We start from the raw sequence: 25,880 nt of genomic DNA, 5'->3' as shown, positions 1-25,880 counted from the left end.
GAGTAATAATGATTAGGAGTTAATATTTATGGAGCAGGCATATGAGTCAGGCACTGTTCTATTACATTTATTATTTCATCCGCCCTTTTCAAGAACCTTTGAGGCTGACAATGCTTTACAGATAAAGCATCTGAAGCACAGAAAAGTTAAAGAACTTGTTTTAAGGCCATACATCTAACACGTGATTCCAATTCTAACAGTCTGATATTGTCAAAGCTCAGTCTCTGCTGGTTGATTCTCTCTCCCTGGAGCAGGAAAATGAAAGACTCATTGAAGGTTATTGCTCAGTTCAAGCGCTAATTACTAAACAGACTTTGAATCCTTAAACCACAATTTGAACTAGCCAGCTGTTTAGTTTAAGGACCCAACCGGGCTTTAGCAAAGGGACTCAATGATCCTATAGCCCAAGGCTCTTCCAGGAACTTTCCTAGAATTAACATGGGAAAATGTTAGGTTTCTCTTGCTGGTATAGAATAGCTTAGACACAGGCAATGTTGTACAGGGTAAGAACACCACGATGAAATCTGTATTCAAACCAAGCCTTAGTTTCTTCATCTGTAAAACATGGATCTCGATAACTTCCTTGCTTCTCTCTGGGTTATGACGGAGTAGAAATGAGATAACAAGCACAAAAGTAGTCTGTGGACAGCCAAGATCAACATGACAAAGGCATTGCTATGAAATTAAAGTTGAAATAATCAATTGTTAGACAAAAGAAAGAACCCCTGGATTTGTAATCAAGGGTGGAAGATCCACATGTCCAGATCTGCTTCACTAGAAGAAAGAAAAGTCTGCATTGGCTTCCATTTTCTCTGTCTGTAGAAGTATGCATCATTGAAACTCCAGCGATAAGGTGATTGACTGCATTATAGAACAAGATCAGTTTTATAGGTAACACTCCAGGATGTTAAAAAACTTTCAAGAGGGACTTGTAGTAAGTGAATCTGTAGAATAAGATGAAGTTTGAATGAAAGAAAACATAGTATAGCACAAAAAGCACTAACCTAGAATTCAGAAGTCTGGCCAGAAATAGTTCCATGATACTCACTTATTCCAGAAATATCCATCTCTGAGGGCCCACCCTGTGTCAATCATTGTGAATACTAAGCCAACCAGATAGAAAGAGTTTTCCACTTTTTGAAAATTCACAAGATTACTATGGAGTAAGGAGGCAGACATTATACAAATAATCTCACAAAAATTCATTATCAATGAGTTTCAATTTCAGGTTTCTTAGTTACTAAATGAAGATATTGGAATAAATGATTGCCAAAGACCTCTTCACTCTTATTACTTTCGACTGATTTTTTAAAAAGTGACAATCTAGAGAAAAGAATGGAAAAGGATATGATGTCAATTCAGAAACAGAAGAGTGGAACTGCCAGAGCATGCAATTTAAACATTATCACTAACATCTTAATGTGAATATAAGGGATAAGCAGATCTTGAAGAATAAATGCACTTTTGCTAGAAATAAAAGTAATCCACACTCTTTTACACACCAGGAACAAAATAAGCAAAGTCATTCATGTTCATCTGCATCATATCACAATAGCTTCCATTTTACTGCCTTCCCTCTGCCAAGCAATTAATAACATGATTTAAATTATGCTATCTCATTTAATCTTATAGAAGTTCTATGCTGTATTATTACCCTAGTTGTAGATAAAACAAGTGACAGGCTTGACAGCTACAAAATGATGGAGTCACATTAGTGCTGTGGCTGCCTCATTCCAAAGCTTATGTACCTTCTTGCCTTCCATTACACAACACTGTTCATGAGCTACTTTGGGACATGGAGGCCCAGTGCGAGTGAAATCTAGGGTAGTGGTGTACAGGTTTGGGCTGGAAACAGTGGGGGCCAGGAGACGGAGGGATAGCCTGATACGAGTATAAGTTTATGGTGGTACATTGGAAGCAGATTGTGAATTCCTTAATGTCCTGCAGAGGAATTTCAACTTTATTGGTGGACAAGATTACAAAACCTTTACAAAATACACACTGCTCTTTGAGTAGGGAAATATAGAGGAGAAGGACCTTAAGAGCTTAAAAGAAAGCCAGAGGCTTAAGTGAGGCTCAAAGTGAAATACTGTGCAGTTAAGTAAAAATCTAACTTAGATATATGGGACAATTTTTAAAAATTCAGTTAGTTTAAAATATCCTATGGTTTACTTTAAAATATAGACAGGAACAATATAATACCTATATTAGTCTCAAATGTGTCATTAAATAGCTGGAAAATAATAACAGCATTGGACACCACCATTTACTCATGCATTGATTCATTTGAAAATACTTACGAGATACAGCTACATGCTCACTGATGAGTCAAATTCTAAAACAGAAAGGTTATAGGATCATATATCACTGAACACTTTGTGTGAGAAAGAACTATGTCCAGAAACAGAAAGTTTAAATAAATTTGCCAGTGTCTAGGAAATGAATGGAGTACTAAGCTCCAGCCAAAATCCAATGGTCTCTCGCCACCTTCTCAATTTAGAGAAAATGTCAGGGAGAAGTATCTTCCGAAAGCCCACTATAAGCAGTTAGGTACTTTAAATTGCTTAATTCTCACAAAAATACTATTTTGTGACCATAATGATCCCACACTAGAGTGGAAGAAATCTCTGAAAAGATTGATTTCATGACAGGATCTAGGTTCCAGCCTTGACTTGTGACTATGTGACTTTGAATACAATCCCTTAATCTTTATGTGCTTTTATGTCCTTCTACGTAAAATAAGGGAAACAGGGCCAAGTTTACACAACAAATTCCCTCATTAAATAAAAAGATTCATTGCGTGCGAACATGTAGACCAGCATATTTGTGCCTGGTGTGACTTGATGGATGACACTTTGAAAGTTTCCAGGTCTGTGAGTCTCTGCTAGGCAGGAGGGAACTGGGCCGATGAGAATGGGAAGGAGACTCAGCTGGAGAGCTCGGCTCTGGGGTGATGGTCTCAGCAAACTGGGAAAGTGTGAGCTGGGGACAATTGGGATGGTCTGGAAGGAAGAGATCAGGCAGTGAGGAAGGATGAGACTGTTCTGTGTGAACACAGTGAGGGAGTCAGTATCACAGATCTCTAGGCACCATGTAAAACAGTCACTTGAGTCTGGAACAATCAGACAGCACAAGTTATGAGTGCAAGATTTATCTTGTTATGGAAACTGATGTTTAAAATGCTAACAAAGATTTTAAAGTAACTGAAAGCAACAGATCATGTGAAAAGCAAGTGATGGTTTACGTTAACTGAGAAGTAATATTATTGCTTTAACCAGAATGCTCATTTTGTGGAAAACTTTCCCTCCAGAACTCGCCAAAAAAAATCTGTCATAACTAATGCAAAGCTCACTTAGAACATCACAGAACCCACCAAGTAATGTTGCTTTCACACTGTAACAAATTTTTAATCCCCTAAAGTTTACACTAATGTAATGCTAAACTACTTTGTTTAATTTTATAAAGTAATATAGCTTAATACTATTTTATGTGTTCTAACATTTAGGAAAAAAAGAAAAAAGTTTCTTTCTGTCGGGTCCGCCGCCGGCCTACCCGAACAGCCCTAGCCTCATTCTTTGGTGGGCGAGCAAATGGCCCGGATTACTCTTTCCCTCCTGTCCCTTTTGGAAGGAGACGGGGGGAAGAGAACCGTGAAGAGAGGTGAGCACAGCTGCCAGCCCCAAAAACAGCCCGGTTAAAGGACACTCAGATGCGGCGTGGGTTCTGTCGAGCAGTTCTATTTATTACCACACAAGCACTTGCTTTTAAAGGCAAATGGGGAAGGGAGGTTTTTTACATAATCTTATCAGCTTAAAGATCAAGAGAGCATGCATCCTGCCTCAATGCCTAGTTATTGCAACCACGAGCGCGGAAGCGCGTATTTGGCCAATAAGGGCTAAGGAAAGGTTCCCGCAGACACCCCCACCCTACTTCCTCCCGGTGCCGTCTTAGGCTGCCACATTAACATGCCCTTGTGGGCCCATAATGGTGCCGCTTGTAATGTCACTTAAGGTGGCGTTAGTTTTTAAGGCCCAACATCTTTCCAATTTTCTCTTAATTTAAATAAACTATTACATTAATTGTGTATGTTTTCCCCTGATATTTCATTACATCAATCTTATTTTAGTTTTCTTTATTGGCTTCTATTCCCTTATTTAATGACAGTGGTGCATATACGGAGAAATGAAGATGAGACACTTTACTGTGGAAAACGCTATCTAAAAAGAATTGCCAAACAAAAATATAGGACATACATACAGTGAAATCTAAACTTCAGATAAGCAATGAAAACATCATGACATACTGAACATACTAATATTAAAAAATTATTCATTATCTATCTAAAATTCAAATTTAACTGGGTGTCCCTGTTTTTATTTGCCAAATCTGGCAGCCGTTAACTAAAGTTTATGCTTTGTAATGAAACTAAGCAAAGAAAGAAGGTCTGTCTTCCCTGCTCCCAACAATTCTCCACCAAATCTGAAAAGTTCCACTCTAAAGGCCACAGCACTTTCATAGCCATCAATAAAGTAACCAGCAGCTGATAATGGGCAAGGTCATTACCTCAGCTCCCAAAATCTCTGACCATACCATGAAGGGAATGGGCACCAAGGACCTACAGGTATAAGAACCCAGGGCACCAAGGACCTACAGGTATAAGAACCAAAGTAGGTAAAGGTGCTATGTCCTGGAGAGTTTATAGGCCCTCATTCACCACCCAGGGAAGTAGTATGTTCTTTCTGTAGATTGTGGGTCAGGATCACAGTAGTAATATAAACACATTATACCGCTGACCTATAGATATCTGTGTTGCTTCCTCTCTGAAGTTATCCTGCTTTGGGAAGCCATCCTATACCCTGACATAGTACTTTATTCAGCCCAATGAAAACAGGGGAAAAGAACCATGTTCAAAACCTCACAAACTTTTGAACCCAGCTAAAGAAAAACTTCCTGTCCACTATTTAAAATGAAATTTGGTTACAATAAAATTACTGAATATACTTTCACTAGACTTGTGTGGCAAACTAAATTACTACAGATTGAAAAAAACTAAACACGAAACATTAAGACTTACCCATTTTTCTGTGAGAAATGTTTAATGTAATCAGTCTTATCAAACTGGAATGGTGAGCATGCCTAGCTCACATAGGAATAATTGGTTTAAAAAAGGAAAAAAAAAGGAACCCATTAGGAAAAAATCATAGGGCTGATTTAGCTTCCTATGGCATCACCTGACTTAGAAGATGACCAACCTTGGCAAACTATTAATACATCCATTACAATGTAGCCAATACCCTCCAGTTTCACATGAACTAAAAATCTACATTCTGTAGCTTCTCATGAATTGATTTAATTAATTCAGCAATTCATTCATTTATCTAGTGAATATAATGTTCTTACTTTTGGCACTTGGCTAGATCTGAGAAAGGAATTCACGTGCAGACATGGAAACAGACTCCATGTAAAGAGTTAAGCGATAGAAATAGCAGCAGGATCTAGAAACAAAGAAAAGAGAGGGGGAGACAAAGAGAGACAGAAAGACAAAGAGAGGTATTAGGAGATTGAGAGAGACATTCACTCCCTGGGAAATAAACAGTTAAGGAACACTTCACCACTTCTTGGCTGGAAGTCTGCTTATCAAACTTCCTGTAGATAAGTTTAAGTGGCTGAATTTTCTATTTATGAGAATGCTGATGCTCTTTTTTCCTACATTGTATATTTTTGTTTTCTCAACAGTCTGGAGAAGAGCAATGGGAAAGGATTATGACTCCCATTTTACAGATAGAAAACTGAGACTCAAGCAATTTATCATCTTACTTTATTTGCATTTACACGGTAGTGACAAGATTGTTTCTGTTTTCAAAACAAGCAGGATACAAAAAGGAAAAGAATTAACTTCAGATATATGAAGAGGAATTACAGTTTCAGAAAGAAAAAGTGAGGTATTGTCTACCATGACCTGACAATAAAAAGAATATCTGAAATGTCACCTATTCAAAACAGAAAATCTAGGCAGCAAGCCCATGATATTTAGAAGACAAGGGGAAGGTCTCAGAAAAACAACCACCGCCCAGCATTTCTAGGGACTGGCTCTGTCTATATTAATTCTGCAGCACTGGGCATGTGAAACCTTTAATAAGTAAGCAATACACTGCGTCATTTAATATGCGTAATGATGATATTTTATTCAATTCCTATTATCTACTAGGCACCATGCTTGCCATATGACTTATACATAATCTTTTAATCCTCCTCCAAATCTTGCATTACTAGTGTTGTAATTTTCACTTTACAGGTGAAGGTCATGAAGCACTGATGGAGAGGTCAGCTTTTGTAATCGTGGCTGACTCAGACTTGCTATAAATTCGGGGGTGCCTGACTCCAGGGCTGGAGTTCAATCCCTGTGGTACTGGGGAGCAAGGAATTGCCAATTACTGTGCTTTAAATTTAAGGTGCAATGTAAGACCAAGTGAGGGAGGAGGAGTGACATTTCCGAGGCCTCTGAAATCATATTGCAAAATGGATATTGGAATGGGTGCCTGTGCAGAGGTAAAATCTGAGTAACACTTAGGACTCGTTTAAACTACACTCACCTCCCATCCCACATCCCCCTTCTGCTTCAGGCTCACCAGCAATAAAGTTGAAGATCACTGTTCTAAGAGGTCTTAAAACCCAGAGCAAAGAAGGGAATAATAAGCAAAGGGTCAAGCTAATATTAGAGCAGGGGGAAAGAAAAAGGGAGTCTTCTCTAAGTCCCTGGATCATGAAAGGAAGGATGTTAGATGCTTCAGTTAATCTTAAGTAGGCTGTGAGGTAAAGCTTATTGTACTCCCATGTTTTGAAATACTCAGGATTTTAAAAACAGAAGTAATCATGACAGAAAAGATAATAGACACTGCTCAATGTTTCTCTTTATCCTTAGGTAAACATTTTACCACACTGAACTGATAAACTCTCAGTTAGAAGCAAACACATTTGCTGTTTTCAGATAGATTTGGCAACCATATGCTACCTTATATTTTTTAAAAAAATCAGAAACAGAATAGAGCTCATTGAACTTTTATTGTGTGGAACTCCAAACTGAAACACTGGTCTAGAAGTCTCCAGAAGCACAGGAAGGACTGGCCAGTTGGACTCATGAAGCTGCACTCTGATTCTAAATGAAGCAGAGCAAATCTGACTTCCAGACTTTTACTGTGGGTACCTATCACTTCCAAGTTGCTGAGCCTCTGTCAAAGGAAGCATTTATAACAAAGTCATTGAAGTCAAATCCTTTGGTGTAAGACACATTTGTTTTAGTCCTGAGATTTACTATGCATGTGGTCGTAGGGAATTTACATACATTAACTCCCTGACTGTGGTCTTCTCACTTTTTTTTTTTTTTTTAAATTTTATTTTGTCGATATACATTGTGGCTGATTATTGCTCCCCATCACCAAAACCTCCCTCCCTTCTCCCTCCCCCCTCCCCCCCAACAATGTCCTTTCTGTTTGCTTGTCCTATCAACTTCAAGTAATTGTGGTTGTTATATCTTCTTCCCCCCCCCAGCCCCCGGTTTTGTGTGTGTGTGTGTGTGTGTGTGTGTGTGTGTGTGAATTTATATATTAATTTTTAGCTCCCACCAATAAGTGAGAACATGTGGTATTTCTCTTAACAGAAAAAGGTCTTCTCACTTTTAAAAGAGGACTAATATAACTTCAGTAGAAACTATCTTACTTGATGTGTTTGGGATCGATAATCAACAGATTAAACAAAAATACTAGTTAAAAAATGGAAACATAAAATTACATAAAAACATAAATATTTTATATATTTTTTAAATATAAAAGTACAATTTTCTTGGCTGGCCGGTTAGCTCAGTTGGTTGGAATGTGGTACTGATAACACTAAAAGTACAATTTTCTAATTTTTCCAATATTTTCATGTGAGACAAGTCTTCACTGAGTGTGAGACTGGTGATTGTCTTTTTATGTTTCATAAACTGCACTCATACTGCACCATTTTAGTGAACCCAGACATTCATAAGTAAGAACATAAAGGCACTTATAAAGTATACAGAGAGATACACAAACTATATTTATATTATTTGCCTAATAATTTACAGTTAAATGTGCAAAGTTAATACAGTAGTGACTTTAGCTAGCCACTTTTATTGAATCCTTCCAAAGAATTAAGCTATTCTCTTTTCTTTCCTCAACATTGTTCCATGGATTTAGCTAATTAATTAAATTCTACAGAAGAGGGTACTTCAAAAAGTTTGTGGAAAAAGAAAATTAAAAGATAATATGAGTTGTACCATGAACTTTTTGAAGTGCCTCATATTATTAATTAAATTGGCATATAAATTATATAGTGCAATATTTCAAAAATTTACATATTTAATTACAATATAAATTATATAATTTAAAATATATATGTATATGGATAGATAGATGATAGATTTATAATATTTGTAAGAGAAGACTTTTAATTGTATTAAAATTTACCAGTGAATTAACTTCTGGCACCTCAAAAAATATTAAACAGTAACCCGGTGAAGTTATTCTTAACTTTTTCAGGAAATCATGGACTCCTATAAAAATCTCACAAGAGCTGGGACTTTTTCTTAGAAAAATGAACACATCCTCATACACTGAAAGTATTATAAATATTTCAAAGGGCCCAGAGACGCAATCTATATGGCTCCTCTGATCTATGATCTTAAATTAAGAACTTTTGGGGTTTTTTTTCAGTCAATGTGAGAATCAATGTCACTAATTTCTAATTAGGTTTGTGTTGAATTGAATGCTACAGAGTTTTAAACCTCTATAGTTTCTAATGTTTTACTCGTTGGCTTCCTTATTTTGAATAAAGTTTTAAAAATTCCATCAAACTAAATCCATATTCAAATAAGAGCAAAATAAACAAACAAATAAAAAACAGTAAAACAAAAGCAGCATGCATTCCAAATCAGTTTGAGTTTCCTAAGCCATTCTTCTTGTAAATGTTAATTCAACTACTCTACAGGGGAAGTACTCAACCATTCACGACTCTGTAGATTGTCTGACATTCTCAACAGATGCCCCCACATGCTAAACACAAGTGAGCTACCTTCCAGAACTGCACAACCCACTACCTTAGCTACTAGCCACATGAAGCTATTTAAATTTTAATTAACTGAAATTAACTAAAATTTAAAATTCAGATCTTCAGTCACACTAGACATAAGTGCTCAGCAGCCACATGTGGCTAGTGGCTATTATTTTGGACAGTACAGAGAAAACATTTCCATCACCTCAGAAATTTTGAAAACACCCAGGTAAAACTTGTTATCATCAAGTGATTTATATGCCTGAAGCTAGTTACGTTTGTCCCCAAACCAGTTTATGCCAGTTGGGCTTACATGAAATTACATAACTTGATTAAATATTACATAAACCAATTGAAATATTAGTGGAAAAATAGGGAGAAATATTGTTCTATGACTCTAAGTTGAATATTTTGGTAAGACAACAAAATTCATTCATTTCAAAAAATGCTACAGAATTTGATGTAGGTAAGACAATTTTTTAAAAGATTAGAAAAACATCAGAGAAAATAAAATTTGCTGTTAGATTTCTTTGCATTGAATTTGCACTTAAAGACTGCATGAAGCAACCAAAAGTTAGAAATCATAGATGATGCGTTATGGATTTACAGAAAGAAATGACTAAGATCTGTAATTGGCAATATTTCTTGGCTTACATAAAAATATTGGCAAATAAATATATAACCAAGTGTTTAAAATGTAAACAAAATGTGTGCTTTATGTTGTATTAATTTTTGAGATTAATTTCTTTAAAAATCTTTGTGGATTAATTGATCGACTACCGATCGAAATTACATTACATAGGAAGGCTTCTACTACACATAGCAAAATTGCAAAACATGCTTTTTTATTACTAGAAACTTAGTATTTTCATAATTAGTTATGTCATTTCTATTTTCCAAATTTAAATTCATTGGATTAAATTATATAGAATATTTATGGACAGGAACCTAATCTAATTCCAGATATATGCATAACTGGTCTTTTAATTATAGCACAATAAAATATGATTAACAACAATACCAATGTTACTTCACTCTTGAACTCTACCCAGTTGCCTGAGTGTAAGACTTTTTATGGAGATGAGGGTACTTGAATTTTAACTATGTTCACTCTATTTAATGTTTTGATTTTTTCTGACTTGAAAATTCTATACATCTATCTATAGTATTAATTACTTGAGAAATAAGAATGATAAAAATTTCATTGTTTTGTACATTGAGGTTTAGATGCAAATGGGAACCTAAGATATATACTACTGTTAGCAATATTATAATTACTACTATAATTACTTCATTTCTTTTATTAAAATAACATCAAAATAATATTGTAATTGCTAATTGTGCTTGACCAGTGAATATTTTTCGTTAGTCAATTAAATTCAAGGAAATATTTAGACTGTCATGGACCAAACATGCCTATTTGAAATAACAGTATCAGTATAATAGAATGTAAGAAGCTATCTTTTTTATGCACCTTCGGATGACTTGAAAGCAGCATAGATACTCCAAATTATCTAGTTCAACTATAGGAAAAGATGCTGTTAGGTTCATTGAAAGAACAGATTTATTGATAAGAACAGGTTTGTTTTGCTTTACTATGTGATGCTTTCATATCAGAAATGGAAAACCAGCTGCCATTGAGGGCCAAACTCATACTAACTGACAAAGTCATTTTGGAATATCTTATCTTAAAGGTAAGTGATGGAGTTTGGATGTGCTGGCCCCTCCAAAACTCATGTGGAAATTTGATCCCCCATGTGGCAGTGTTGGAAACTAATTGAGTCATGTGGGGCGGATCCCTCATGGATGGATTAATGCTCTCCCTGGAGGAGGGGGGATTAATGAGGGAGTTCTTGCTCTATTAGTTCCTGTGAGAGCTGGTTGTTTAAAAGACCCTGGCACCTCCCCTCTCTCTCTCTCTCGCTTCCTCTTGCCATGTGGTCTTGTACCTGCCAGCTGCCTGCTGCTTTTCCACCATGAGTAGAAGCAGCCTGTGGCCTGTGCCAGATGCAGCTGTCCCTGAATTGTAAGCCAAATAAACCTCTTTCCTTTATCGATTACCCAGTCTCAGGTATTTCTGTTATAGCAACACAAAACGGACTAATACAGTGAGTATGCCTTCTTTGGTCTACCACAGTTCCTACTCCTTCCCCTTGTCTTAAAGTCTGGCTTATTACACTAAAGAACACAATGTTAACAAGACGACCAATTCATAGTTTTCCCCTTTTAACTTATAGGTTACGCCACAAACCGATAGGCCATGCTCCCCTCCCCTGCGGAAAGATTCTGGAAGGAGGAAAAATACCAGAGTAGAATGAGGGCTGTAGATAACTTCCTCTCTGTGCCTAAAAGAATAATAGTGCAATTGTAGTAGGAAATAAATAATTGAAGGAATAAAAAGTTTATTTTAAATAAACTATTTGAGTGTGAAGATAAACTGCTGTGTAATTTGTAGCCTTTCAGAAACAAAAACATATTCTCTAATTTCAGTCAATTAGTTTATTAAAGTGTGTTTAATGACACATTAAAGTTGAAAACTACATAAAAATCTGTTGACAACAATCATAAAATATTTCTTCTTGGATAGATCATTGATGTGGGTAGGAATCTGGGCTGTGACCATTACCAGTAGATTGACATTGGCAAAATCATTTAACAATTTGGGCCTCAGTTTGGTCATCTGGAAGATGGGCCAGATGATCTTCGAAGGTTCTTACCATTAATGAATCTCAATTTTATTTTTAATTTCAAAAACCATTTATTAAGCACCTATTAAATAAAAATACGCATAAATTATAAGCTTATGATCTTACTTTACAATATACTACATAAACATATAAAAAATAGCTAGAAAAACAGGCTGAATATGATTGGAGTCAAATAAATGCTCTAAGAGTTTAGAGAGAAGAGAAACAGAATTGAGATTTCAGAGGTTATCAGATATCAGGGAGAAATATGTGTAGATTTAACTCACACCTTCCACATAACATAGAGTCAGGTTAAAAATGAAGGCACACACAAGAAAGAGCCAATTTAAAAAGATTAACAACAACCATAATGCAGAATTCCCAAAAGTTAAAAGTCTTATTCGTACTATCTCTTAAATTTGAACTTTAAAGGTTTGAAGAAGTCTATATCACACAGTGTTTTCATAAAAGTTTTGTGTTCATACAGCAAGGAGTTCTTGAATCCGTCCTATACGCTGAACATTATGGTAGGAGCTGTGAGTTGGAAAAACATGTATTTCTGTACATAAGGGGCTCAGATTTATTATAAATAATAGTGATTAGCTAGTTTCATAAGTCACCTTCAAATGGTACAACACAGGTTTAATCGAGACTGGACTGTAGATCTCTTGGACACTGTCAGAATACTTCTAATACCATAATGATATATTCTGGGGAGTCTAGAAATATCTCAGATAACAAAGGACTTTAAAGAAAGTTTATTTTAAGGTGTAGAGGTTCTCACCCCTGCCCATCAAAGATCTAAAGTTCAACTCAATACAACAGGCATTGATTCAATACCTATGCAGTTAAAAAAAAAAAAAAAAAGTATATATATTACAAGAGGTACAAAGGTAAGTCACAGTCCCTTTGGACACTTGTAGTTACTACTAATGGAAGTCAGAGAAAACTCTGTCTGTGGAGTTGAAAGCTGCAAGGGCCTTGAGCATTCAAAACTGAGAAATTCTCTCTTTAGGGAATCAGTAATGGCTCCGTGGATGAACATGGTATCATGTTAAACAAAAATATAACAACAGATTGTAGTTTTGCTTGGGTTGCAGAAATTAAAGTAAGAAATAAAACCCTCTACTGGTATGTTAGAATCTTCATCTAACAATCTTTCACAGGCATTTCCAGAGTGTCTTTTAGAGGTCTAGTATAGGTGTAGTCAAGATTGGTTACCTCAGGAGTTATTCCTATACACTGTGGCACAGAAACTAGGCATGGGTGTGAAATAATGCTCAGGGTGACAGAATCCTGTATCACATCACTTGGGGAAGGAATCTTGGGGAATCACCTATGCTTATGAGTCAGTGTTTGATAATAGGGAATAAGAAAAACTAAATGATTATTTACAGAAAATGACTCATATATTCTAATAACATAGTTCATACATGCTGGACTGCATTCAAGAAGACTCAGTCCAATCGCCAAGTAATTTATCTGATTCCCTCATAGTTACTTTGGCCAATTTAGTTCATAACATTATAAAGTAAATTGGCCTTTTCTGATGAGGCTCATCTATTGCTTTGCACTGGGTTTAACTTTTCTTCCCTCCTGTTCTTTCCTCCTCCCTTCCTTCCTTCCCACTCTAATTCCTTTCTGCCTCATCCCACAAAGCATTTAAGGTACATCAGCCTCTGTGAACATAAAGATATATCCAATTTAGTGCCCCCAAATACCGGAATAAATATTGGTTAAGTAAGATAGGATTCACTGATATTCAATCATTTCCTGAATTTTTGCACTTCCTCTGTTACCAGATGTGGAAACCTTATCTACAGTGAAACTTGACCACCTAAAATTCTTCAGGGAATTATTCAGTCTGGATGGTTATTCTCCCATAGCCAAATGTCAACCCTCTAAACGTAAAATGCTTCCCCTTGGTTTCATAGTCATAATTTAACTATTTCTAGATATTGATATCAGCTGTGGTCCTAGATCTTGGTTTCACTGAAAAAAAAAATCCTATCAATTTGTATATTTGTCATTTGTCATTTATTCAAAAACATATAGTAAGTTGAATAGTCCCCATGGCTGGAACAGTAAAATTTATTATGAAACAAAAGCAGAAGCATAATTCTCCCATGCAGTATTCTCACCCTACAGAGAAATTTAAAAAATTTTATTCACTGATATTACCTATAACTTCTGCCTTTCGGAACTCTTCTTATGATTTCAGCATGACTAATATAATAGATCATATAGTTAGTTACATTTTCAACACTCTTCAACTATTCTTCTATAATACCACAGATAGCATATAGAAGAGACCACAATTCTACGAATTTGCTATAGTATTTTTATAAGATTACCCTTTAACTCTACATTATAAATTGACATCTGTGACACACTTTACTGCACTGCATGGAAAAGGCATCTACTGGCAATAGTATTCTATTTGGCCCATCAGTGTGCACATGACTTTGGCCTCCAAATCTACACACCTAGGACTGAGATACACGCATATACTTACACATAAACACATGCAAAAGGGATCTCAAGCTCTCAAGGGCTATTTACAAAGATGTAATTGTTGACCTCTCTGTTGTCTTTTTCTTCCACCTTTGTGTTGAACTGTCACCATTAGATGCAACATTGTTTCTCTTTGCTATTAAGTCACCTTGCTTTTCATCTCTGCAAGTCTTTCTCTCTCTCTCTTTTTTGATCTATATCTCCTGCTTCTTATTTATTGCTTCTTGATTAGTACTTGCAAAGATTTTTCTTTCATAGAGACTAAGTCTTCTGCACAACAGTCAAATAATTTTGCTTGAAATAATTGGTATTAATCTTTCTAAGGCTTATCTGTTCTATATGTTGGGGGTTTAGATGTTCCTTATTTACTACCACTGTTGGCAAGATCTAAAAAATGAGATATTTTGGATGCTGGAGTGTTCTAGAAAGCTCATCACCACATAGTCAGGATCTTAGGAGTCTTAATATATATTTGTACCTAAATTTTTTTCTTATGCCACGTTTCGTGGTTAGAGTTTTAAATAAAGTTCTATTGTCAACAACTATTTAAGTCTGAGACTGAAAGATGGTCTATGTAAGATAGGATCACTTTACAAATTACACCACTAACTGCCACTAAAGTTGACAGAAAGCTAATAGATTCCAAAGAGATCCATCTGCTTGGTAACATAAATAATATTGAAAGGTGCCTCTCCTGTAACCAAAATGTGTTCCAATCCTCAGACTACAATTTATATATATATTTATTATTAATTTCTTGAGATGTTTCTGGTTTAGCTATTTCTGGTTTATTCAACAGATACAACTGTAAAAAAAATAAGTGGTAGAAGATAGAGGAAATACACAGAATACAAAAATCTGATTTTTAAAAATCGTATTATTAAATGAGACAAAATATAACCTTTAGTAAAAATTGATGCTAAAAGAAAAACAGTTCATCTGGAAATAAAAGTACTTAAAAATTTAACAGAAATATACATTATCTAAATTTAGGATTATAAACTGTAATGAACTAATAAGTAGAAAAAAAATATTTGTTCTGTTCTTTTTATTCTACAGGAAAAGTATTCCTAAATTTTAAATTGTATGTCTAGGATGAGTGGACATACTCAACACAGCAAAACTCAAGTCACATATATTTCTGGTGCAGAGCAGTCTGACAATTAAATTTATGCAATTTTAGGACTCTTAAACAAAACTCAGATTTTTTTACCACTGTCGTAATTCATTCAAATTTTCAACAGAAACTCATCACAGAGTGAGATCTTATACTCCATTCATTCATTCAATAAATATTTAGTGCTTATTGTATGTAAAGCATTGCAGGGGATACAACAAAAAATAAGGCATGGACTTTGCCCTCGAGGGGCTTACAGTCTAGCATGGAAAAAATAAACAAGCACATAAATAGCCATAACATAAGGTAGAAAGTGATGTGTCATGAGAAAAACTCAGATAATATGCTATGGGAGTTGTTAACACTAGCAGATATTTTTTTTACTGTAGTGTCTAGCTGATATAAATAGAGACACCAACAATCAGTTTGAAAACTAAGTGCCAAATTTTGTGACTCTATAGATGAAAAGAGCATTATTAATGCAGTTTAAGTCACTACCCACCAGTTCTTATAAATGTCTGAACATGAAGTAACAACCCATTAGAAATACCATTTTGCCATTGTACACAAGGAGATACAAATGAAATAATCTAATAGTTAGGTTGGAAATGATCATTTAAATATAAAGAAGACTAAAATCAATTATCCAGAATACTCATGACACATTACCTTCTTGCACAGAAATTGGTTCAGTCAGATTAAAGTGATGAAGAATTCCTCGATGGCTCAAGTGTGCTCCAAGGAAAGCTAGAAGGTTGTACAGTTAACTCCCAGGGTGTAACTCTAAACCATACAACCTACTACCTCAACCCGGATGCACACAGCTTCCAATGTTGCTGCAAATTCCTTATCATATCTTCAGTCAGCTCCTCCAAATATGACGGCCATACACCTAAGAGCTTGGCAAGGACGTAGATATCATAGTATGGCATTTTAGAAATGAACTTATAATGTGTCTCATAGGACTATCCTAACCTCTTGGGTTTCTAGCATAGGTCACATGAAACATCTTCTGACATCACTCCTGCCATAGTTCTACTGACAATTGGTAATATTAAAAGTCAGTGGCATTCAGTTTCATTTTTTCAGGAGATATAGGCTCAATAGTAACATATAAATCCACTTATAGCTTTTAATTTCCTTATTGAAGTTGATAAGGTGCACTAACCACTATAATATGCACTGAAGTTTCTGAACAGGATTTATCCAGATCTTGGTTCAAACCTTGCTGTAAAAATTCAACTTTCTTAAGCAAATTACCGCACTTGGAATCAAACTTGAATGGTTGCCCTATAAACACTTCCCAGTGGTGGACAATTGAAGCCTGCCTTATAAGACCAATGAGGATTAATATACACATGAAAAACAAAGAAAAATATAATTACTTCAAGTGTATGTAATCAATTGGATTTTAACAGGAATTTATTGAAATATTATTGAACAGCATTGTGTGTAGCATTTTGTCAGATTACCACACTGACACAGACCCATAGAAACGAGCTTGTGCGGTCCACTTCACCACAAGATCGGATCTACGGGTTTATGCCAATGGGCAACATCTCACATGGGATCCCTATTAATGCAGAATCTGTTGTAAGTATCTGATGCAATTAGAAGACAAAAATAATAATATTGATCCTTTAGTATAAATGCTCTAAATGCCGAACTCTGAGGCCTTCATAAATACTCTAAACTAAATACAGGTTTATTTATACACATAAGAATTTAAAAATTACTTTACTGAAAAATTTTGCACAGATTATTTTTGTTTCCATAGTGAATATTTTGGAATTAAACTATTCTAATTGTTGCGAAAGAAAAAAGAATCTATACATGCATGTATGAGTTATGTAATTGTGAGGCAAGAATGTAGTATCATAAGCCTATAATTAAAACCAAATTAACTGTTAAGTTAATTGTGTATGAGTTAGACCTACACCTTGTTTTGATTCTTATAAAACTTTAGTTAGTGATTTCAAGGAACTGGTAACATTCTAACTTTCTCATAAAACAAGTAAGATCTTGTTGACTAGGTATAATATACAGGAAATTATTATAAGTCCTAACTATATACATATGGGTCTATAGTTAGAATGATACTAAAATTTACAATGTTTGGATGAATTAATATCAGAAAACTAAAATCAATGACACATTAATTGCATCATTACTACTACTCCGCGATAACATTTTTACTCCAGATGTATTGTATGAAAGAGGTTATCTTGCTTCTCAAACAAAATATATTTAAACTTATGTTTCAAAAAAGATATACTTAAAACAAAACATATGCCCACCTACAACTCTCATCTGGTCAACAGGCTGGGCAAAAATAAATTGTTATTAAGAAAAATTTTTAAACCACCAGACATCAAGCAAACACACAGAGGAGTAAACATAAAGCCAGCCACATACACGCTCTTAAGATTCTGAGCTCAACTGCAGCAAAATTATAAGTTGTACAATCGTTAATCGTTTCACTCATATCTACAATCACTTAGCATTTCTTAATTATATCTTCATTGTGAAAAATAATAATAATACATACTAATTACTTTAGTAATTACTTAGTGATTTTGCATGTTTTGAAATAAATAAAATAAAATGTGTTTTATAGACTTTATATAGATAATTTGGTCTACATAATTTTCCACTATTATTTATTTGCAAATTGTTCCCAGACTTATTAAAAACTATAGTAAATAATCAACAATCATGCACTCAATTGTAGTAAAAATATTTCAACATATAGTTACAAATTTAGATGTGAAATAAAATGTAACATTGGTTTTAGGTTTTATCATAACTGTATGAATGTATGTTTTGGTTTCATTGTCTTATTAGATCATGTAAAAAATATTTTAAAAAGCACAACTTTATTCTCCTCCCCAAGATTTCACTTCCTTTTACATGTTACAACAAATAAAAAAGTATATAATTATTCTGTTTCCTAAATACCTTTCTATTTAACCATATTGAACTTATTTTATGTGTATGGATATATAGATATATACTCGAAGAGACGCAAATTGTACATTGGTCACAAATTCCAGCAAAAATTTTTCACAAAGGCAGGAAATATTATGAATTTCCAAGTGAAATCCATCAATAAAAATTCCAACAGCTAGATTCATAAAGAATACGAAATAAATTTTTATAACTAAGCACAGTCAAAAAATTTGTTTTTCTTTAGAAATATTAAATATCAGTTGCTTTTTTGCTTTTTATTTTTACCTGAGATGATTTTCTCCTATGGTCAATTTCTTCACTTCTCATATCCATTTTAAGTTTTTTTTTCCTAAAACAACCATAAAAGGAGAAATATCAGACAACTGCTATCTAGGAGGTGCTTCTGAATGGATGGTGGGAATGAAAGACGATCGAGAAGAAAACACAATATCAAAATGGGCAAAACCCTTTAAGTATTTTTTTTTTAAAAAAAGGCTTGGAAGACTCATAGGGCCCCACCCAAGGCTACTCATATGACATATAATGTGGTTTCATAGTTTGCATTTATGCGTTCGTTTTGGTTGGTGTTGTTTTCACAGTCACAGTTTTGAAAGTGAAACGAGGATGGCTGTTAAAGAGGCGACTAGATTTTGCACAATGAGGTGGTGAAAGCTGAAAAGAGATTTGGATTTGGCATGGAGCTTAATAAGATAATTAAGAGTGTAGAGATTAATGGCTCCTAAAAATAACATTTAAAATAATGTTTTTTTTTAACTAAAGGATCTCGAAACATGAAAACAGGTTTACCAATATTAATTAAGCCTGTAAAAGTTGGCTTTCCATTAGCTGAGGCAACATGGAGGAACAAGAGCTATTTTGTAAATAATTAGTGAACAATAACCAATAAACTTAAAATGTTTTATTTCAATGCTATCAGTATGTGGGCTCTTTGTAATTTCCCATACTTCTTCACAGAATAACAGAAAAAGAAAGCAGAATTTATTAGTTCTATAATATTTCTCATTGTTTCCCTTTTAATATAATAAAATATCTAATGAAACATATAATAAAATATAATTCTAAAAGCTTAACAGTTTACCTAAACCTTATTCTTTTCATGAAAAATATTATAGCATCAATTCATAATAAGCAAATTACAGTCATCATTGATATAAGCTGTATTTTTCAAAAGCATTTTCTCTTTTTTCACGATCTTTACACATGTTTAGAAACACTTTTTATCAAAATTAAAATAGATGGAGTACATCTGCTAATCCTTTCACATTGAACCAGGCACAACTGGGTTTTGTTATAAAATGCTTAAATTGCTTAGCAATTTACTTCTACCAACAGACAAAATAATTAGAATGTAATGTATTTATCTGCTGAGCCAATATGTTGCTTTGAACTTAAAACAAGTTTGTATGCACTTTTTTTACTAAAATACTTAATGGATATTTCCAGCGTTCTTTGTAACTGCTCTAGGACAAATACTTTATAAAATGTATTTTGAAAGAGAGTATTATTATGAAAGAAGCTTCTTTTCTACTTAACAACTGAGAACATGATCTTTTCATCCCTATTTTGGTTCCACTGAAGTCCTTGTAAAGAAGTTAAATATAACTTTCCCCCAAACTAATTTTATTTATCGGTAGTTTAATGCATATTCTAATAGGACCCTTTTTCAGAAGTTCAAAAAGTTTCTTCTTCACATTTCAAATTATAAATCACATGAAAAATCTACTTTCTTTACCAACTAGGTCTCAACATTCACTTTTTTTTAGATAACAAAAACTAATACTGAACACAAAAAGCACAGATAACACATCAAGGTCTTTCCAAAACTTCTGTGTATAACAAAAACAAAAACATGTTCTGTCTTTTTCATAAAGATTTTTCTATTGTTACTTAAATTTCTATTCTAATCAGAATTAGAACAAGAAAGCAAAAGGAAAAAGTTAATGAGAGTAAAGTGGGTGATGAGTTAAATAAGAGTAAATTGAAAATTTAAGGATTCCCCTTTATATAACAGCAGGTTTAAAAAGAAACAACAAAAAAAGTTATACCTGATATGAAAGGTGCGATTTCACCAAGTGCAATATATTGCTAATTATGCCATATTTTTTGAAATAATAAAAATAAAGAAGGCTCATTTGGTTATGTTGCCTTAAAAAGCTGCTTTACAAAGCCCGATGTCTCTGTAGTTACACAAGCCAGTGTTTGCTTTTTTTGGTTTGTTTTGGTTTGGATTTTTGTTTGTTTTTGTTTTTGTTTTTGAGCAGGAGCGTCTCATTTTTTTTTTTCCCCAGCACTCTTGCATGTAGTAGGACAAACTCAGATTTTTTTCTTCAGGGCTCCTGTTATTTCTTTAGAAAATAAAGACCAGGGTGCTTGTCTTCTTTTCCTTCCTTCTCGGTATTCCAGGCACAAAGCACTGCGTAGAAGCTGCACCAATCCTTGCTGTCCCTGGCAGCAGAATGGTAGAAGGTGGGAGAGACCAGGACTCCTTCCAGGCGGTGCCGACTTTAGAAATGAGGACTGCACACGTTTGTCTCCTGAACCAAAGGGGTGAAAAGGCAGGGTGCCAGTTTGCTACACTGCTGCAATGATCTCATGTTCACTGCTGCTGTCGTCCTGTTTGGCCAGTTCAAATGTTCATTATGAACCAAAAAAAAAAAAAAAAAAAAAAGACAACCAAAAAACCCCCAACTACTTGGATTCTTCAGCAAGCAGAGAGAATATTAACGTTAAAAAAAATCAGCAGTCAGAAAACACAAAAAACAAAAAGCACATACAATTTTAGGATTCACTTGTTATGCCTCAATATTCTGTTATTATTTCCCCCCCCCCCTTTTTTTTCAATTTAGAGATAAGCAGCAGAATTTATCAGGCGTGAAAGGGACAGCCTCCTGGTGGCCTGCCAAAAACCCAGAATAAAGGCGAAGTTGTGCTTCAAAGCTCAGTCGCTTGCTGAGTCTGGCTAAAGTCAAGTATTAAGATCCACCATTTTCTGAGCCATGCTAGAAAAAGAAGAAAAAAGTCAGGACGTTCCTGCTTTCCAAGTCTCCGTTGGCACCATCACAAAATCTCAGTCGTAAGGTCACATGATTCTCTGCCAAATGTAGAGTGCATTCCCATCAACCATTCTGCTGATACTGCGAAGGCAGCTATTGTCTCGTTTAGACCCAAAGTTCAGCCCACTCTTCATTGAATTAGCTGAAAAAACGCATCACCTTTGGGGGCTGGGAGTCATGGAAACGTCTACCTGGCAAGCTGCCCACTTTTCCTGCCCATCAACCAGAGATGGAATTATGCTGCCTAATGCAATGATGACTTGGAATGTGAAGAGTCGTCCAAAGTGAATCTGATTCTTGCAACGCCTGTTTCATTTGCACAGAAAACTCTGGCTTCTTGTAGTGAAGAGGGGGGAATAAAATCTTTCCTACCAAATGTAGCAAATAAAGGTCTGAACATGCCTATTCTGCAACTTATTTCTCAACACACCCAAATGGTTCGCAAATGAAAAGATGAATGCCTTGCAAGTTTTCTGGGTTAAAGGCATCCCTTCGTTTTCTCCTATTCCTTACAAGTGAATGCAACAAGCCCAAGACATTTGTTTTAGTCTCTCGCTTTAAGATCTAAAAGTCTCTGAGTTTTATTCTCGCTTTTGATTACTTTCTTATTTTATCTGGCACTGATTTTGTACTACATGGCCACAAGATCCACTAGCAACACTGGGGATACATTATTGCTGCAATCTCCAACAAAGTGGTCCCCTGAGAGAACCAGTTGTCTGTTCGGCCACACAAAGCCATGCAACTGGGTCCTGTGGTAATCCGCATCAGTACCTAGCACAGCTGCTATGCAAGTTTGCTGAGACTGACACATGTGAGGAACGCTCTTTCTGTTCTTTTGCTGGCTACAGTTTGCCTGTGTGGCATGAAAGATGCCTTTGAAAGATGCAGGGAGTATATCAACAGCTCTTAGGCAATAAAATGAAATGGTTCCCCCTCCCCAGTGAATTTCTGTTCTAGCAGGCAACAAAAGTTCTCATGTACAAACATTTCCATACTTTCTAACAAAAGTAGAGTGAATTAAATCTTTCATAATTTCCTTAAGCAGAATCTAAAGCCAAGAAGGAAAGCAAGCATTATTGGTATTTAAACCAAACATACTGAATGGTACTAAAAAGAACAACGTTCTCCTACTCCAGTAAAAAATAAAAAAGTTGCAATGATTGAAGAATCTCTATTTAAAGTATAATTATGCTTGCAAGAAATCTAAAATTACATTCAGTGCCTTACTAAAATGATAGATTAACATTACCCCCTCCCATGTATACACACGTACGTTGCACAATACATGACAAATATTTAAAAAGATGATCAAACTATAACTTGCCTAATAAAAGAAAACTATCAAAAAAAAAACCCTCAAAAAACAAAAAAACAAGATTTGAGGATCTAGAAAACATACAATGGTTATGGTCTTTTTTGTGCCATGCCCTTCAGGCCATTTTCTTTTCTTTTTTTTTTTTTTTATTTTCCGTGACCGGCATTCAGCCAGTGAGTGCACTGGTCATTCCTATATAGGATCCGAACCCGCGGCGGGAGCGGCGCCTCGCTCCCAGCGCAGCACTCTACCGAGTGCGCCACGGGCTCGGCCCAGGCCATTTTCTTTAGGAGCAACAGGAGAACAGGAGTGAATGTGCACACACACACACATACACACAAACACATACACATGCACACATAAGGGACCCATTATGGGTCCCTCCCATTTGCAATTCAAAATACACCCTATTCTAAACCATAAAAGAAAAACTTACACCTGTGCTCAAGTTAAAATTGCTTTTTTCTTCATTGCAAAATTCTGTACAAATTTTGCTGGTATTCTAAACACATGCATAAGGAGGGTTTGGTGCAGAATCAGGCACAGGAGACTCACATGCCCCATACTTCGGCACAGCAAGGAAAGTAGGTAACCCACTCACAGAAATGAAAATTCAAACTTTCAGTTCTCATTCACTTATTCAGCAGGTATTTAGCACTAGTACGTGGCAGATCTTGTGTTAGGCACAGGAAGAACAGCAATGAACCAAATGGACAGGACTCCCATGTGGGAGTCGTGTAATACATAGTTTCAAGTGAAAAAAGCTCACTACTAAGCAGAAATACTGCAGGACCTAAAAGAGCACTTATGGGAGACAAACTCATCAAGAAACAAACTGGTAGAAATTGGAAACTGGAAGTGAAATGGATATTCAAAAATTAATTACAGATGGAGATGTTTTCTCTGGAATTTTCTTTGTTTAATACAAAATTCATTAATTAGTGTTTTATGACTCTGTTTAACTTTGTTAAAGAACTTTATGTGAAAATTTTTGCTGCCCTCCCAAAATAAAAAAAATAAAAAAAATTAAAAAAAAAACAGAAACAGGAGACTTTCACTTCCAGGAAGATGGAGTAAACACAGTTTTTTCTAATCTTTCTGTTAAGTACAACTAAAATCCCTGGATGTTACATATAAAACAAATGTTAAGATTCTTCAAAAGATGAAGAGAAGATGACAAACCAGCTAAGGACTGCAGTACCCAAAGAATGACATGGCAGTTTGTTTCTTAGATTTTCTTTCCACTTTATGTATCCAAAATTTGGAGCTGAAGAAGCTTGCAAGCCAGAAAAACCAACTGGTGCAGACAAAAACAATCCCCAAACGAAGGCCTGGCTGGCCTGTTAGCTCAGTTGGTTAGATGATTAGAGCACAGCCTTATAATACCAAGGTTATGGGTTCAGATCCCCAAACTGGCCAGCCACCAAAATAATAATAATAATAAATAAACAATTTAAAAAAAAAAAAAAAAAGCATGTTTTTTTCTAGCCCAAGGACCAAAAAAGAGATAACTTAGCAAGACAGAAAGCACTGGGACAATACCATCTTGCTCTAGTCAAACACCATAGAAAGAACTGTGGTCCCATCTTCAACTACACCTGCAAAGACCAAGTGCAGACGCCAGGTTAGAACAAGGTGTCCCAACACCTCCTCATCGACCTCTCCAGAGTAGTGTAAGGAGAAGTCTGAGTAAGGAACTAGGAGTTTCACCCCTGTTGGGTGTAACAAGTTTCCTCCCCTACCTTGCATGCAGTGTCAGTGGGGACTACATAAAGAGCCTGGACTTCCACCCCAAGCCCAACAGGAAGAAGTCTCCCCGTTCTCTCCCTACTGAGGTGGTGTTAGGAGAGGTCTAGTGGAGGTCCAGGACATTAGAAACTGCACAGCAATAATAAGGTAACCCAGCTATCCCTTGGGTCCTAAGGTGCCAGTAAAGGCCATATGGGAGCAGTAAGAAACCACTTCTATCCTTCCTAGCCAGGGAGGTATCAGTGAAACCCTACTCAAAAGCAAGAACAAGCAGAAGTCTACTCAGAGCAGGAGTTGCTTCTACCCACATCTGGCAGTGACAGGGCAGCACCCTTCACTTCCCCTGCTGAGGTTGTGTAAGAGGAATCTAGCTAAAACAGAAAGTTTAATAAGAATAAAAGTCTCATACATAATACCTAAAATGTCCAGGTTTCAACTGAAAGTCACTTGTTATGCAAAGCAGAAGGAAGATCTCAAACTGAATTTAAAAAAAAAAAAGATGATCAATACGTGCAGATGACAGAGATATTATAATTATATCACAAAGATTTTAAAGCAGCCATCACAAAAATGGCTCAATGAGCAACTATGTACATAGCTAAAACAAATTGAAAAAAATTAAAAGTCTTAGCAAAGAAATAGAATATACAAAAAATAACCAGATGGAAGTTTTAGAACAGAAAAATAAAATACTAAAATTAAAAATCTAAGTGGATGTACTCAACAGCAGAGTGAAAAGGGCATGGGAAAGAATTAGTAAACTGGAAGACAGAACAGTAAAATCACCCAATCCAAACAGAGAGAAAATATACTTTGCAAAGAAGTAAACAGAGACTAAGAGATTCAAACAACTGTGGAACTATAACAACTGATAAAATATTTGTATCTGTGACAGTAGAGTCCCAGAAAAAGAAGAGAAAGAGGGCAAGGCTTGAAATATACTAAAAAATAAATAAATAATAATAATAATGGCTGGGAATTTCCCAAATATGGCAATAAACTGAGTATACTACAAACAGGATAAAGCCAAAGAAAATCAAACCAAGACACATCATAGACAAACTTATAAAAATTAAAGACAGTGAAAAAATCTTGAAAGGAACAAGAAAAAACAATCTTACCTAAAGGGTTAAGGGGAAAAACGACTGGGACAGCGGATTTTGTATCAGAAACTATGGGGGCTAGAAAGAAGGGGCATAACATTTTCAACTGCTGAAAGAAAAGAACTGTCAACCCAGAATTTGGTACTTATGAAAAATATCCTAGGAATGAAGGAGAAATCAAAACATTACCAGATGAAGAAAAACTAAGAGAATTTGTCACCAGCAGACTTACCCTAGTAGAATAGCTAAGAAAGTTGTCTAAATATAAAGAAAGTGGTAATAGAAGGAAACTTTGAACTT

General features: G+C 35.3%; 1 long non-coding RNA gene across 1 annotated transcript in view; it reads right to left on the bottom strand.

The window, feature by feature from the left end:
* Window positions 1-5,406: 5,406 nt before the first annotated feature.
* Window positions 5,407-25,880, bottom strand: part of LOC134391657 (uncharacterized) — a 111,064-nt gene continuing 90,590 nt past the window's right edge. The window contains exons 3-4 of the long non-coding RNA XR_010025021.1: window positions 18,622-18,685; window positions 5,407-5,495 (exon numbers count right to left, since the gene is read on the bottom strand). This is a non-coding gene — a long non-coding RNA (uncharacterized LOC134391657). The remainder of the gene's footprint in view (window positions 5,496-18,621; window positions 18,686-25,880) is intronic.

This window comes from Cynocephalus volans, chromosome 1 (genome assembly GCF_027409185.1).
Source record: "Cynocephalus volans isolate mCynVol1 chromosome 1, mCynVol1.pri, whole genome shotgun sequence".
NCBI lineage: Eukaryota > Metazoa > Chordata > Mammalia > Dermoptera > Cynocephalidae > Cynocephalus > Cynocephalus volans.
This window is presented reverse-complemented; position numbering and strand designations above follow the sequence as displayed.